The 17,039-nt window shown below is 40.0% G+C and overlaps 1 long non-coding RNA gene across 3 annotated transcripts; it reads left to right on the forward strand.

Moving 5' to 3' along the window:
• The first annotated feature begins 395 nt into the window (after positions 1-395).
• LOC135577333 (uncharacterized) lies at positions 396-11,009 on the forward strand. Of its 3 annotated transcripts, XR_010469082.1 has the most exons (5): positions 438-1,754; positions 2,180-2,367; positions 3,705-4,002; positions 4,708-4,807; positions 7,450-11,009. It is a non-coding gene; the product is annotated as an uncharacterized LOC135577333 (long non-coding RNA). The 3 variants fall into 3 exon arrangements; XR_010469081.1 differs by having other exon boundaries at positions 396-1,754; positions 3,705-4,807; XR_010469083.1 differs by having other exon boundaries at positions 397-1,754; positions 2,289-2,367; positions 3,705-4,807.
• Positions 11,010-17,039: the final 6,030 nt, after the last annotated feature.

Raw genomic sequence — 17,039 nt, forward strand, 5'->3', positions numbered from 1 at the left:
TCTGGCAGACTCTATTTAAGGACAAATTTTGAATCGGGTGATACTGGGCAGAGGATGGAAGCAGCTGTTGTCTCTGGCCTTAAATGTTACCAAACAGTATTGGTTACCATAGACTTCTCTCCTGTAGTGGTTACCTTATTTTCATTTTATTCCTATTCCTTCCCATCAGTAACACAGCATGGAATCCAAACAGCAAGAAAACTTACACAATTACCTAATAAAACCTGCTTCTTTGGAAAGTCTGAGGATCTTGCTCGTTATCTTTCCCCCCCGCCCCCAAGCTTCTAATAAAAGCAGATTGTGGAAAAGGACGTGACATTTTTACAATATTTATCCATGACCTGTACGGCCACAATTGTCCAAAAGAAAGATGGGTAATTCTACCTAGCCATGGCATGAAGAATGTGAGTGAGATTGGCTGTTTACCTTATTTAATTTTTAAAGAAAAGGATAGATAATAAACTGACTCGCAGTTAGAATTTTCTGCAGAAACGCCGGACAAATACAGTAGCATGTGCAAGTATCTAGAAGAAAACAAGGAGCTAAGAAACAGCCAACACAGATTTGTCAAGAACAAATCATGTCTAACCAGTTTAATTTCTGCCTTTGAAAATAAGGAAAGCTTTCTTAACAGATAAAAACAGCAGATGCTGCACATTCTGCTTTTAGTACAAAGTTGTATTGTTTCACCTGACACTTTTTTGGCAAGGAAACGTGGTTAGCTCTATGTGCTGAAGGCTCAGTGCAATTTTAGTTGGAAAACCATTCTCAGAATTCAGTTGTTTAAATTCAGTGAATATGAGCTGTGTGTGGCACTCATCAATACTTTGTATTAATGATTAGATAATGAAATAAGAGTACACTTATTAATCGTCATTTAATTTAGAGGTAACATTGGGCTGGAAGAGAATGAGAATGTGTGGACAGGCTTGGCACAGTCTTGACAAGTTGGCAAATATGACTCAACAAGGACAAGTGCAGGGCATTGCCTCTCAGCAGGAACCATCATATTTTCAAACACAGAATGAAAAGTGACTGAGTTAGCAACATTTTTGTAAAAAAGGACTCAGAAATTATTATGATCCACAGGTTGGATGAGTCAACAGTGCTGTTCAGGTGAGTAAAATTAGAAGAGACCAAGGTGAAACCACCTTTCCCTTCATCATTCAGTGCTGCAAGGTTTCCATGGGAGTGTTGAGTTTTAGATACCATGCATGGAGAAAGAATAATTTGTAGAGAATCAAATAAGTAGGAACATGATCAACGATCCAGAATAAATTCTCTAGAAGTCAGATAAAAATCTTTTTACCTAAGCAAGAGGAATTAATCTTCTTAACACCTAAAAAAGTTGCAAAATCCAAAGACAATCTGTCCTCTCATATAGATAAGAAATACATCAGAAAACACGGAGTTTAACTTTCAAAAAGGGAGCTTTGATTACGGGTTAAGGTTTTTCCATAGGGATAAGGAAGTTCTGTGCAGGAACGCGGTGGAGCACAGGTTGCATGTCGTAGTTGTGAAGAACAGGTTGGGAGAACGCTGTTCAGGAACGACACGTATCGTTGATCCTGCATCACTTGCAAGGATGGAAGATGCCCTCATCAGGTTTCTTCACATCCTCCAGACTGTGACTTCGACACCTAGTAAGAAAATCTTAACCAAAGGCTCAAACTGACCTTTCAAGCCTCAATGTGGGGATGTAGACCAGAACTTGAGCAGCTGGGAGACGCCTGTAAAACGAGACTAGACTTCAGGTAAGATTGTGTTCTTTTTTAACCTTTTCCACTTGGTTCTTATCCACAATAGCCATTTTATCTCTTTTTGCAATTTTCGGGCTGACCCCAGGCGCATAAGCAGAGGTGTGTAGCTGGTGGTTAAAACTCAACTGAATGTGCTGAATTAATGTGCACAGAATAATGAAATATTGTGATCTGGATGCCAAAGTAACACAACTATTGAATTAAGCATTGACAGATTTGAATGTGCAGCCTTTTTGCGTAACAGTTGCCCCTTTTAAAAATAGCATGCTTTGGTTTAGCAGTGAGAAACAAATAGGCCTTAATTTATCATGGAATTGTTTTAGATCAATCATCCATATGCAGATGATTCAACCAGTTATTTCAGTATCTTGGTGGCAAGACTTTTTTCAATTTTCGAATTGTATCTCTTTGTCTTTCAGAACACAAACAATGGGAATGGAAACTTGCTTAAGCTGTTATTATGAACGTTGCTATTTTCTGCACTTTATTCATCTCCCTAATAATTCTGAGTGTTTGCTGTCTCTGCAGATGAACAGATAAATAAGCGCTAGTTTCAGTGGGAAGCAACAGGATTTCATTGTGTATGTCTGCCTATATTTCTCTCAAGGTAATCTTTCCATAACAGATTAATATGCATCTTACCAGATTTTTCCTCCTATAGAGTGTGCATGTATGATAATGAAGATGCTACTGAAAACAAACCACCACATAGAACACAAACAATGTCACTGTAAAATCTGACATTGCAAGGATGCTGCTTCCCTTTAATGTCATCCTCACTGACCATAAAAAGCCACAGAAATTTGACATTCATGCTTCTTTTTAGCAGAAATTGTCTGCACTTGTTTTCCTAAAGAATTAAGAGTCACAGCTGAGAATAAACAGTAACTTTTGAAATGTATTTAATGCAAAAATCTTGGCAGATAAATGAAATTACTAATAGAGAATCCAGATAAAGAAAAACTTCTGTGGGCACGTGTGCTTGAAAAATGTAAACTAAACCCACTTACATGAGTTGATCTAAAGTAGAACAGATCTAAAGAATTCAATAAAACCATTACCACTTGTAAAGTTGCATCTTATGAATCTGATTTCCAGCTTTTCTGCCTTGGCCAGACAGTCGGCTGCAGTTACATAAAAACTTTCCCTCCATAAGAAATTAACATAAAAGAGACTTTTATCTTCATAGATTATGGATTATTTTGGAATATTTATTTTTGCTATGTTGCATTTTTTTTTAAGATTTTTCAGAACTGTCTTTTAGTTTTTTAATGCCACGGTACCAAGACAGCTGACAAATTGCTATGGACTTATTAGTACTGTGTTATGATATGCTGATGTTACAATATTAACATTTTTTCATGCAATTAAAATACATAAAATGTAATAGAGATTGTTGGACAGAACTTAAATTTGTTTCAACATTCTTCTACAAAACTGTAGCACCTGCAGCATCCTTTTTGAAATTATTGTACTATATTCTGACGGGAGAATGGTGCCCATTCAAATTTGCCAGGGTGAGATCAAGATCACTATTTTTACTCTGCCAGAAGTATTTACTTTGTCAGAAAATGCTGAATATATTTGTGAAGCAAGTTTTTTAGGTTTGCAACTAAAAATCTGAAAGAGTAACAGCATGTATTATTTTTGACTCGCACTGATGTTTCTTAACCAGAAAACTCTGGAAATATCCTGGTGAAGTTACTTTTCCCATTTCTACACATCAGCTTGATTTAGTACGGACACTTAAAAAAAATAAAAAGCACTTTAGGATCTGGGATTGTATATAGAAAAATCATTGTGGTTTAGAGAAAATGTGGTGCCTTTTGTTTGCCGTCTAGCACGCTTCCTCACATGTAAGCTTCAACATCTATGTCTGTCATCATGCGTACAGATGCACTGATAAAAACACTTTTAAAACATTATTTTGTGATATCATTTCAGGACTGGAAGATTTTTCAGCTTACAACGCAAGGAAATTGTGAATACACTGGAATAGTTTACCAAAATGACATATTCATAGCACTGCAAGCTGGGATTTTCACTGATTTTATGACACGACTTCTTCTGCTGACTTAGTCTTATTGGCACAAAACTGTTCACATACACAAATCTGCAGCATGAGGGCAGCTCTCTTTCTTTCCCTGATGTATGTATAGATCTTTGCATTATAAACATAGATACACAATCCTCCTTGCCTCCAGCTGAGCTCTTAAATCCAATGGCATTTCGAGTTTTAAAGGTTAGTTAAGCACTTTGCAAGCAAATGTTCTGTTACTAATTTAAAATTTGCTTTTCATTAGTGGATATAATCAGACATAAAGTACATAACTTTGGGGTGGTTTTTTTTTTCTTTGTTTGGGGGTTTTGGGGATTTTTTGTTTTGTTTTCTTCAGGTTTTTCTTCCACTTTGAAGATAGTTGTGGGCATCCTTTCCCGCTCCCATCCTGCTGCATCCACCGCATGGTTCTGAGCAATGTCTCAGCCACCGGGTCATATCAGAAGGGAAGAACAGTCCGCCCCGTCTGCAAGGAGACCTAGAAAAGATTAATTCAGTGCTGTGAAATCAAAACGTGTTGAGAGACTGTTCCCAGGCAAACAGCTGCTGCGTTAGATTTTCATCATCGAGGGGCTGATGAGATTTACTTTAGGCTGCTTTTTTTTCCATTGGCACCGAGCCCCCATGATAAGAGTTCTTGTCTTTCTGCTGGTTATATTTTAACCTACCTGTTAGTTTTCTTATTTGAGAAGTTAAACGGAGCAGGCTTGGGGGGGAAGGTCTGAATTAACTCCGCAGTTCTACTTCAAAGACACTTCTACTGTTGAACGCCCAATCCACTGGTGGCTATAGCTCTTTAATGCTTGTAATTACCTTATGTAATGTAGGGAAATTAATTAACAGATGTCCTGGGTACTTTACCGACTTAAAGTGGACTCTTTTTTGCAGATTCATGAATGCATGGGGGAACTCAGCGCTTTTCAGAGCTGGGAGCGGCGACTGTATTAGCTGGCACTGTGAAGCTATTTTTAGACCTTCAGCTATTTAGGTAACTGAAGCTTTTCCCACTTCCATCTAATGCTGTCTCTGTTGTATAACTCAGCTGGCGACCAGCTCGGTTCAAGGGACAGAGACACAGGAGACCCCACGGTGTGCGGGGTGAGATAAAAGAGCCACTCTCAGGTTTGGGGATTTAGCAGCCGTCAAAACAAAGAATTATAGTAAATGCATGTGTAGGTGGAGGACACATCCTGTAGCTCTGAGAGAGCCGGAACACTGGATCATGTCTACCTACAAGGCTGAAAATGCATTAGCGTTATTAATTTTCTGTGTAGAGTCAGCACTGAACCCAGGAATACATGAACATCTAGAGAGGTCTCTAAGGCTGAACAGCACTATTTCTTCAAGCCACCACCTCTGAGAAAGGGGCAGGTCCAAAACAGGAGCTGGATTCTCACCAAATCCAACATTTTCGTACGGCTTTTATCTCGCTGGCCTTCAAACTTCCAGCTTGAATGCTAGGCATGTGTAAGAAACACCAGGTAGGGCTCAGCTGCTTGGCATCTAAATTCAGTTTTCCCCTCTACAGCTGGCCCAAGGAACATGATCCAATAAGCACCGAACAAGATAAGGCTAGAAAATACGAAATTTTAAAGGATTTTTTTCTAACTGCGTTAACTAATGTAGATATGCTAGGCACACATTCTGCTCTTTCATCAGTATAGCCTTTAACTCCCACAGCGTCCCTTCACCTATCTTAATTCCTAATCTCACTAAACTCTGCTCTTTTTCACAAATGTGAAATATCCGAGAAGAGCGGAACACTGAGTCATAAAGTTTGCTTCAGAAAACTGAAATGGTTTAGTAATATAAGTGGCCTGTTTAGCTTTTCTCTTGGAAGATTAAATCATTCACTTGAAATAAAGTACATTGGTTGACATAATACTTCCTCTAGCAGCCTAAATTCAAAACAGTGATTTTTTTTGTGTGGTATTTGGGATTGTGGGATATGTGGAAAACAAAGGTAATGTTTCTCAGATTTTTTGGGAGGTTGTTAAAAAAACGAGAATTAAAATTACATAACATATTCACCTATCCTCTCCCCCAAAATGACTTGGTGAAAATTGGCTAAATCAGTATCCAAAGGCTTTAGTATTTCACAGAGACATGGGCAGTAATATAATATTTCAAGATTAAATAACATTTTTTTTTTTGCAATAAATTGAGGGGCAGTTTTAATTAGATGCATTCTTAATGGAGTTTTCAGTGTGTTCCAGGTGAAAATATTTTCTTATAGTTTTCGGTTTAGACCATATACATCTCCAGCTGCAAAATAAAACCCAAAAGTACAAACTAAACCACATATCTTGTGCTTAGGAAAACGAAGTCAGGTCTGTCACAGTGCTGGGCTGTACAAATCTGCCTTCACCTAGAAAGAGAAAAAATATGGCTTAAAAAAACCCAACCAACCAACCGAATAAAAAGAAACAACAAAACAATACCCAAAGAAACACAAATATCCTTGATGTAAAAGGCAGAGGGTTTTCAAATGCTTTTTAGTCTCCAGAGCAGGAAACTAGATGCTTACCCTTTCTTTTGCTCCAAACCAAACTTTCAGTCCCTTCGAAAACTTTAATTTACAATATTGATGTGGTAAGTCAGGGAGTGCCAGTTCAGCTCTTCCGGACGTAAATCCAGAAATGACAGCGTTACTAGTGCTAAATATAGTTAGTGGTAGGTTTTGGGATCCCTCCTATATCCTGTAAGTGTGCAAATATGTCTCACCGATTGATTTATGTGTACAAACCGAATTCAGGTGCATGAGATACTATTACCAGCAGGAAACCATTCGCCTGAAGTATAAACTCACGGTTACTGTAAAGCTTGTCTAGGAAATTAATTTTAGGCAGAAGAGAGAAGTGCGGTTGGAATGCTGTGTTCAAAACCTCATCTGTTTTAAAATGAGGATGCAGAAGGCAATATATAAATCTGGGTATAGTAAGATGTTTTTCCTGATCCTTATTGTTTGTTTTCATTCAGTAATATCCTTCTGAGAAGCATATCCTGCTATTTAGAAGAGAAAAAAAAAGTGCAGAATGTCTGTGTCTGTTTAAATTCTGCAATTTTCAGAAAAAGAAACAACCAGACCGGGCAATAATAGCTCTGGATGGGCAGAAATGTCATAGCAGACCTTCTGCTTTTAGATGTGGGATTTAGAGCACAGATTTAGTAATTTGCTGTTTTCCATTTCTATACAGCTTGGTGTTAGGGAATAAATCTTGCAAGATCATTTGTTACACCAGTAGTGCCAAAATATCATTGCTGTCCAGAGGACTTTTGAATAAGGAATGTCTTTTGAAAGATCTCACTTTAAAAGTATAAATGAAATTGCAAATTGTGTAGATTCGTGACACCTTGTAAACTGGGGTGTTTCTTAGCTGAAACAATGAAAAGACAGAAACACCCTGTAAAACTTGCAAATTCTCAGTTTGCCATTTTAAAAGCAAACATGAAGATCATTAGATGAAATTAATTTAATCCCAAGTTTGCTTTTACTGGAAAAATAATAGCAAAGGTCAAACTTTTAACAGAAAGTTGTTGGGTTTTCACTCGGTACTGAAATGCAAAAGCCTCTATCAGCACAATTTGATTTTTTTTTCTTATTTTCTTTATTTTCTTTTTGTTTTTTAGGGACTTCAGTGCAACTTGCAGTGCTGAGCACCCCTTTGCAGAACATCCCTCTGCAGCAAAACCATCCTGGGTTCCACCGTGCAAACATCTGGAGATTGCCCTGTGGGGAGCAAACTGGGGAACGACTCTTAACTCTGCCACAGCTTTTGGGCAGGAAAACCCCTTTAGTCCAGGCCCAGCTCCTGGGCTGGGCTTTGCGAAGGGTGGGCTGGTGAGAGCTAACCGATCTGTGGGTGCACCCCTTCTTCCATCGCTTTTTCCCAGAGAAAAGTGGGTTATTTACACAGGCTTGCTTGCCTCCCTCCCTCCCCCTGTGCCAACCCATCGCACGTGGGCTGTCGCAACCATCTCACAAGGAGGAGAGAGCAAGAGGACAACTTGTTGTCGGAATACCCTGAGGCAACACCAGCAGCCTTGTGCAACTGCTGCCTAGCTCTAATTTTTTCCATGAGCTACCAAGACTTGTCTGTAGCTTTTTCTTTTTCTTTTTTTTTCCTTTTTTCTATTTTTTTTGGGTAGCTATTTTATAACAAAGGTCACGTGAGTCCAAAAAAAAAACCCGCCAACAATAAAATATGTAGTTTCCCAGTATGTAGTTTCCCAGTAGTGATGACTTCTGGCAATGAGTTTCATATGTCCTAATCTGAAACAAAGGCAGCACAGGAAGAGACAGTGACTCAGTCTCTGAGTCTCAGAAAGTAAACACTGTCTAACCAGTCTTATCTGGTTTTTAGGAGCTCGAATGAGGCATTTTGCTGGGCCTGGATTTCTTCTGCGTAGGGGTACGTGTTAGGGAAGGACGCAGTTTATGAACTTGGAAAATGGGTTGCCAAATGCTCTTTAGATGAGGATTTGAGAGGTACCTATGTGTGTCCCCTCAAGGGAACAGGCATATGTTAGGCAATGTCAGTGCTTTGTTTTCTCCTAAACATGTTCGCCAGCACTTTTTTTGAGCACTTTGGGGAAGAGGGGGAATGGGATTTTTATCAGGGAGGAAACTTAGGGTGCTGCTCAGTCACTGTCCAAGTCAGTGCAAGTCATCTGCTGGGGCAAGCCACCTTTTCTTCACAGCAGTCCTGTTTCTTCTGAGCCTCAGACCGGGAACTGCTGGAGAGAGTCCAGATCAGCCATGAAGATGCTGAAGGGAGTGGAGCATCTCCCGTGTGAGGAAAGGCTGAGGGAGCTGGGGCTCTGGAGCTGGACAAGAGGACACTGAGGGGGGACTCATTCATGGGGATCAAGATGGAAAGGGGGAGTGTCAGGAGGATGGAGCCAGGCTCTTCTGGTGACAACCAGTGACAGGACAAGGGGCAATGGGTGCAAACTGGAACACAGGAGGTTCCACTTAAATTTGAGAAGAAACTTGTTCCCAGTGAGGGTGGCAGAGCCTGGCCCAGGCTGCCCAGGGAGGTTGTGGAGTCTCCTTCTGTGCAGACATTCCAACCCGCCTGGACACCTTCCTGTGTAACCTCATCTGGGTGTTCCTGCTCCATGGGGGGATTGCACTGGATGAGCTTTCCAGGTCCCTTCCAATCCCTCAAATTCTGTGATGCTGTGATACAACCCCCCCAGCCATCCAACAGTTCTCCTTCCACATGCAGCAGAGACAGGCGATGCTGTTCCCACCCATATCATGGTCTCTTCCTCACCGAAGGATCTCAGACATCTGGTTCATCCAAGCAGTTGTGGCCCTGCACCGAACAAGAGGATGCTTCACACCTGCAGCTCTCTTGAAGGCAACTCTCATTGCCTTGCCATGTCAGTGTGATCTCCCTTCTCCTCCCTCCTGCAAACACAACCCAGAGTACAGAAATGTGTCCTCAGCAGGTGAGCCGCTATCTGCACTTCATGTATCTGGAGGTCTGTGGAGCTGAGAGAACTGAAGACATATTCCAGCTTCTAACTATTGCTTCCTCTGGGGTGTTGATCTCTTCTCCCAAGTAGCCAGTGATAGGATGAGAAGAAAAGGCCTCAAGTTGCACCTGAGGAGGTTCAGATATTACGAAAAATTTCTTCATGGAAAAGGTTGTCATGTATTGGGACAGGCTGCCCAGGGCAGTGGTAGAGTCACCATCCCTGGAGGCGTTTAAAAGATGTGTAGATATAGAACTTAGGCACATAGTTTACTAGTGGACTTGGCAGTGTTGGGTTAATGGTTGGACTCGACGATCCTAAGGGTCCTTTCCAGCCTAAGTGATTCTGTGATGCTATGATCTGCTGCTGGTAGAGGGCCAACTGTGGCAAAACAAGTGCTGGTTTTGGTCCTCTTTGAAGATCCTTGGAAGCCCATGGGAAAACTGATGCACCTTCTTTGCCTGCCCAGCTCTTCTGTCCTTTCCTCCTCCTCCTTCATGGGTCCTTCAAACCTTCCTGGCAAAACAGGTGGAGTAAGAGCAAATGACACCCCTTCCAGCACTGAAACAATGACCCCGAAAGAATGTGGCTGCACGTACACAAACTAGTGCTGTGATTATATTTTAATAACACACTGACGTGACCTTTGAATGAGTTGTCCTTCCAGTCATCCCAGGAAGACATTGGCAGTGTTTGTTACAGCACTGCTCAGCGTGTGTTGGAAAACACCGCAGCGTTAACTCCCTTTCACAGATGGAGAAATCAAGGAACTTTTATCACTGTTAAAGTGGAAATGCAGAGCCAGGAGCTGCAGGCAGCTTTATCTGCCCCAGAAATTCAGGCCAGCATTCTTCAGGCATCAGCATTTCCATAGCAGCTAAGCACTTAGCACCTGCACTTGTGGATTTTCAACCATTCTTAAGGCAGTATCTTCCCAGATTAAGGAACTGAGCTACTAACAAACATCTTGTTAAATTCTATGTAAGTTATTTAAGTCTAAAAGTAACTTGCATGATCAGTGTTCCCTTATCATGTTCAGGGAAATGCTTAGAGGTATTCCAGAAATGAGAACACCAGAAATACTATCTACTTAGACAGCAATCCGAAGTGAATAAATGCAGCTCACTTGTCAACCTAAGATGTCCTTTGTTGTTCTATTTTGCCGCTTAGTGCCAGCAGCCCGTGCCAAGTGCCGATTTGCATCACCGCTATGGTGACTGGGCCTGGATGCTGATTTTGTGGTGATGTATAGCGATTATAACCTTATAACTGTGGCGCTTATCAGTGAGGCGAGAATGAAGAGAAGGGGGCAGGACATACATATTTTTTATTTCATTTATTTATTTATTTTTTATTATTTCCATTTAATTGATTTATTATCTTTGTTATTATTATTATTTATTTTATCATTTTATCACATTTTATTTTTGTTATTTTATAATTTTCTCTAATTTATTTTATTTTTATTACCTTATTTTATTTTTATTATTTTCATTTCATCGTTCTATTTTATTATTTTCATTCCTTTTTATATTTTATTTTATCTATTTTTTTATTATTTTTCAATATTTTTGGCGCATTTTATTTTTTATCAGCCTGTTTTATTTTTTACTATCTTACAATCTTCTTTTGCTTGTTTATTTAAATTTTTGTTTATTTTTATCATCTTGCTTTATCTCTTATTTATTTTATAATTTTCTTTTATGTATTTTATTTTTTATTTTGTTTGTATGTGCATATATTTTTATATATATTTTTATGTATTTTATATTTATATAGATTTTATATATATATATTTCTTATGCATTTACATATATTCCTTATATATTTATATATATTTTTATATATTTATATATTTATATATACATATTAATATATATCTGTGTGTATATATGTGTGTATATATCTATCTATATAGATATACATATATATATATCGAGATATACATATTTATATCGATATATATCAATATAGATATAGATACAGATATTGATATAGATACAGATATCAATATAGATATCGATAGATATAGATATAGATATAGATATCGATATAGATATAGATATAGATATAGATATAGATATAGATGATATAGATGATATAGATGATATAGATGATATAGATGATATAGATGATATAGATGATATAGATGATTTAGATGACATAGATGATATAGATGACATAGATGATATAGATGATATAGATATATCTCTTAATTCTTTTTCTGCAGGATGGATGGATGGAGACGCCGGCCCTCCCGCGCTCCCGCCGATGTCGTCCCCTGGGATGTCGCCCGTCGCGGAGTCCCCTGAGTCAGCGCTGAGTCACCGCCGTCCCCGATCGCCCCCGTCCCCCCCTTCCCCGGGCAGGCAGCCGTGCGGAGCCTCCGCATCCCCCGCGGCCTCAGCGCTGTTTTCCCGCAGGCTGGGGAGCGGGAGGATAGTCGCCAAGCGACGTGTTTCCTCTGCTCCCAGCGCTGCGGCAAAAGCAATCAAACAGGAAAACAAAACAAAACAAAGCATGATAATAATAATCATTAAAAAGAAAACACTCCAAACAAAAATAAACCTCCTAACACCCTCTCCTCACCCCCGTTCGCCTTTCCAGATGCAACTAAAATGCTGGCGCTGCTTTGCTGGTTTATCCCTTCTGGGTTTTAAATGGATTTTTGGAAGGATTTAATTGAAACTAGAAGTGTGTACTTAGAAGGAAAGACCTGTTGGACTCCTGCCTTTTCGTTTTTATGAACTGCAGAAACCTTCGGCCCAAACCTCCTTTCTTTGCCCTCCCCTTCACGCAAGACTCCAAATTAACGGCAGGATTTCTGGTTTTGGTTGAAGCATACCCTGACAGTCAAAATACGCTAATTTGCAGTATAAGTTAAGTACCTAAAACCCTTTTGCTTAATTCAGGGATGTTCCTGGTTTTGCCATCAATTTGGTCTGTAATGGGGTTTTCGAGTCTCAGAATTCCCTTTCGCATTGTAAAACCAGATGCAGCGGGTTATCTCTGAGTGAATTAGCACTACCAGAGATTGGGATTTGTTTGATGTCCTTGGGGAGAACCCACTTGTATATCAGGGGATGAAAACGTTTATGCAAACTCTTACGGAATGCAACTGCTGAGTCTTTGCTCGGAGGCACTTTCTGAACTTCAGCTCCGTATATTATAGAAAATCTTAGATTAAAGCTGCTTAAGTGGTGTGCTTCCAGTTCTCCATGGGTAAAGCCAGATCATGAGCTGTGCTCTTTAGTGTATCATCTCTAATTTTCCTAATAGCTTGTGTCACCAGGCGGGATTTACCCTGTTTCTCCAAAAATAAGACAGTGTTTTATATTAACTTTGCTCCAAAACTTATCACTTTTTTACATGTATAGCTGCCTGGACACTATTTAAATTTACTTTTTTAATGAACTGTAACTAAGGCTTATTTTTGGAGTAGGGCTTATATTTCAAGCATCCTCAAAAATGCTGAAAAATCATGCTAGGGCTTATATTTGGGGCAGGTCTTATATTCAGGGAAACAGGGTATTTCAGTCTTTCGCATGCAGAGTTTGTGCTGTGTCAGATATGCCTGTTGTTAATCTATACTGTGAGACACCTGAAAAGGTGCATGCAAAATGAGTTTTGCACAGGTTTACCTTATCACTTTTACCTAATGGGTCTGGGCTGGGGTTTTTTGTCAACAAAAAGAGGGTTTTTTTAAAATAAAAGGTAGTTTTAAACTCCTGGATTTTTGGATGCCCAAACTAAAGCACCTTATTTATCGAAAACAGGTGTCAGTAAGTGAAACGAGGCTCCTTTAAGGTAAGTAAATACAAACTAGATTTATTTCATTTTGGTTTTTTTTTGGAAGGATGTTGTTAAGGACAAGGAATGTTTCATTCTGAATTCACACTGTCTGACTTTTTTGAGCTGGAAAGATGTTAGCTGATTTAGACTGATGGTGAAAAAAAATAAATCTAAATTCGGGGTATTCAGTTTCTCTCCACCTTTTTAAAAATTAGGCCAGTTTTAATATTTTTAAAAGTACATTGGAAATTGCTATTTGACCATTTTATTTTCTATTTTCAAAAAAAAAAAATTGCAGGTGTGTTCCACTAAAACCTCTTTTCTCCAGTGAGTTTTATCTGCAGATGAGTGTTAATCTGTCTCTTCAATGAATAAAACATTCTTTGATGTTCAAGGTTGGTGACTCCCAGCTCCACCTTCTTAACTATTGGGCTTTTCTTTCTTTTTTAATAGCTTTTCTCTTATCTCCAACCAGGAATGTAGCCTCCCTTCAAGGTCTGGTCATCCTCTGAAGTCTGGATGACCCCACTCGTCTGTCCTTGCCTTTGTCCTTCCATCTGTAATCACCTCCCATGGACTCCACCATCCAACTGCACATGTTGAGATGGCAGATATGGTGGGTACCACTTCCAAGATGTGAACACGTGAGAGATGGGGCAAGAGTTTCCCAACAGAAATGCGGATGAACTTGCCAGATAGGTTTGAAATTGGCTTAAAGGGGAGGGGAAGGAGGAAGACAACGACTGTTCTATGGACCAGCAAGGAGGCTGATAAGACTATTCTACAGACCAGCAAGGAGGCTGATAAGACTATTCTACAGACCAGCAAGGAGGCTGATCGAAGCATCTGGCTCATCTGATGATGACTAGGAGAGAGAATACTGCAGGCAGTGATTGCAGAGAGCTATTCAGGCCTAAACGAGGGGAAAAAAGGGTGTTATGGCCTGAATAACACTAACTTGCCACAGGCTCAGGTAGAAACAGGGAAACAAACAGTGTGAGGGAGCTCTTGGGTTGTTCCATTTTATCCTTTGGTTTTCTTAAGGTCTTAAAAGCCCGCCCAAGCTCCAAATAGGGCAGGCATTGAGAAAAAGCCATCTCAACTTGGAACCACGCAGACTTTGTGACCTCTTCTTTATTTTTTTGCAGCTGCAGAACACCCATGCAGTGCTAACACCAGCATGCCCAGTTAGTTCAGAGGAACAGAAAGACTCGATGCCTGCTTCTTCTTTTCTTTCCCTTCGATTCAGCAGCTGGAAACAGGAGAGCCCGGCACACTGTGACCTGGTTTTTGCACTGTCCTTCAGGAGCTTGACGGCGGTCCAAAAAGCATTCCTCAGATCACAGGCTGTTGACACAGTACCTCAATATGAACCGTGAGCAGGCTGGATTTGTTCTATATTTACTGCCGCTGGCAGCCGCTGGGAACGGGGCTGTGCATTTCTAGAATGCTCAAACCTCGTAAGCACCAGAAAATGAATGTTACACAACAAATCGGGTCCGACATAACTGGGCTCAGCCTATAGCCAGGCGATGCCCCTTGAGCTGACCTGCAGAATATTGGCCACGGTGCTGTGGTTCTTGCCTCTTCTGCCAATGGGTGAGCTATGCTGGCAGAAAACTACTTTCTTGTGCTTTTTTGTTGTTGTTTTGGTTTGTTTTTGTGCCAGTTTACCTCTCAGAGCAGCCTTTACTGTAAGGCCAGCTGTGCACCAGTGCCAGCATGAGGGCAAACAGCAAGTTTATTGCTAAACAATATGAGACTCATCGCTCTCTTACCATCCCCATAGAAATAACTTCAAGGAGGAAAAGTACACATGAGAGAAACCCGGTATATATGGAAAGTGAGAGGAAAATTCGTTTAAACGGCTTTTCACAGCACATGCAGAATATCCCTTTTATGAAGAAAGAAAGCATATAATTAGGTTAAATGTTTTTTATTCTTTAAAAAGGAAAGTAAGTTTTCGGATGTCTGAAAAAGAAAAAAAAAAAGCTGACAGCTGCTCATTTTTTTCCCCCTTATTTTTATACCATCCAATAGTCTGTGGTAACATTATGCTTACCTAAGAAGCCGAAGTCCCCAACTGTAAGCATTTTAGAATGGGCTCAAATTCAAAGAGTGTGTAAGCTTGCATGTGCACACAAGCTATACAGCTGTACATTCATATGTGCAATTTTCTTATCACATCTTCATCAGTGAACTCCATGTACAGAAGATAGAGGGTGGTTTCTCTTCTTCTCTGACTTCCCTCTGGTTAGCTGAGAAAGAAACAAAAAATAATCTGACTCATGCTGTAATATATTTTTGTATGGGCTGCAACGGTTTTAACTTCCAGACTTGGTTCCCAAGTTAAGCTGGGCTAAAACAAAGGGAGGCAGAACAATAGCCTGAACGTGAACGGAGCCTTCAGTTGTGTTCTGTACTCCTGGAAAAGAGAGGGGGACAAGTCTTATTCAAGTTTTCCAGCGCATGTCAAGTGGAAAGTAGAGCCCAGAAAAGAAGCATTCAAATCAAGACTTCTGCAAGTGATTCAACTATTTTTCTCTCTTTTCTCCAGTAAGCTAACTTTATTATTGTTCCAATGTGGAGACCTCAGGCTGTTTCAAACCAACAATCTCAACTGCTTCAGGATCCTTGAGGGTTCATCTTCCAGCTCTTCAGAACTGGATATGAAAGGCTATATATATATATATATATATATATATATATATATAATTTTTTTTTTTTAAGCATTGATTAAATTTTAAGTCTGTGGAGTCACCCTTGAAATTAAAGGCAGCAATTCAGCTGTTGCACATTTGCTGGCAGGGACTTGCACGGGAAGGGAGTGCTTGGAGAGAGTAAATCACCCTCTCACTCACACGGTAAATGAGCTAAGAATATCACGGAGGTGCTGCGCTGCATTGCTGTGGTTACACATCTGTACCATGCGAGGCCCGTTGCCCACTTTCACCATAATACTTTAAAACCGTAAAAAACACTGCCTCTTGAAGAAAGAGGAACGCTCTGCAGAAATACAAACTTATCTTGCGCAAATCCCCCACCCGGAGCTGAAGTTTCGAGCGGCGCTGGTGGGTCAGCACTTTGAGGTCGGCAGTAGTTGCATAAAAGCAAAACTCATAAACAAGCCGGTGAGTCAAACTCATTTCCTTGACTAACAGGAATAGGATTTCATAAACATAGCAATCACTTTGTGCTCTCCAAAGCGACTGTGAGCTGTGCTCGCCAGTTTACGGAGCACAGAAACAAGGAGCCGGGGGGGGCAGAGGGGGAAGGCAGCTGTTTCCCACAGCTTTTTGGGAAAGACCATTAAAAAAGAGCCTCTTTCAGAAAACGTGATTGGGCTTTGGCTAACAGGGGAGTCATTTTAGCAGGACTTGTACAACTTGATAATACTGCCTTATTTCTGACCTGCTCTGTGCTGAAGTGCATGTTTACTCTATGCATTATGGAGTGGTGGCTTTATGTCCCTTCTTAATGTATTTGTGTAATTAAGTTGTGTTTAAAAAAAATATTCAGTGGGCAAGACAAATCTTATTAAGACCCCAGTTTCATAAAATTCTCTGTGTTTCTAGTGAGGCAGCAAGGACCTTTGAATCCTTTTTACTTCAGTGGCAATTCAGACAGATCAGGTTTGTAAGGGATTCAAGATCTGACTAACCCAAGTAATGTACATTTTAAATTCAGAACACTGTTTTGCCTTTTTTTTTTTTTCTTACCAGCCTTTTAGAAATGTTGTGTTTCAGCTGATCAAATAGAAAATATATTCTGTATTCACACAGAATCACAGAATCACAGAATGTTAGGGATTGGAAGGGACCTCGAAAGATCATCTAGTCCAATCCCAGTTACAACTTTACTCCAGAAGATATATTTTAAAACACTTTAGTACACAAAAAGCTGACAAACTCTTTAGTCCTATTCAAAAATACCCTGCCCTTGGT

The sequence above is a fragment of the Columba livia genome, chromosome Z, assembly GCF_036013475.1.
Source record: "Columba livia isolate bColLiv1 breed racing homer chromosome Z, bColLiv1.pat.W.v2, whole genome shotgun sequence".
NCBI classification, from domain to species: domain Eukaryota; kingdom Metazoa; phylum Chordata; class Aves; order Columbiformes; family Columbidae; genus Columba; species Columba livia.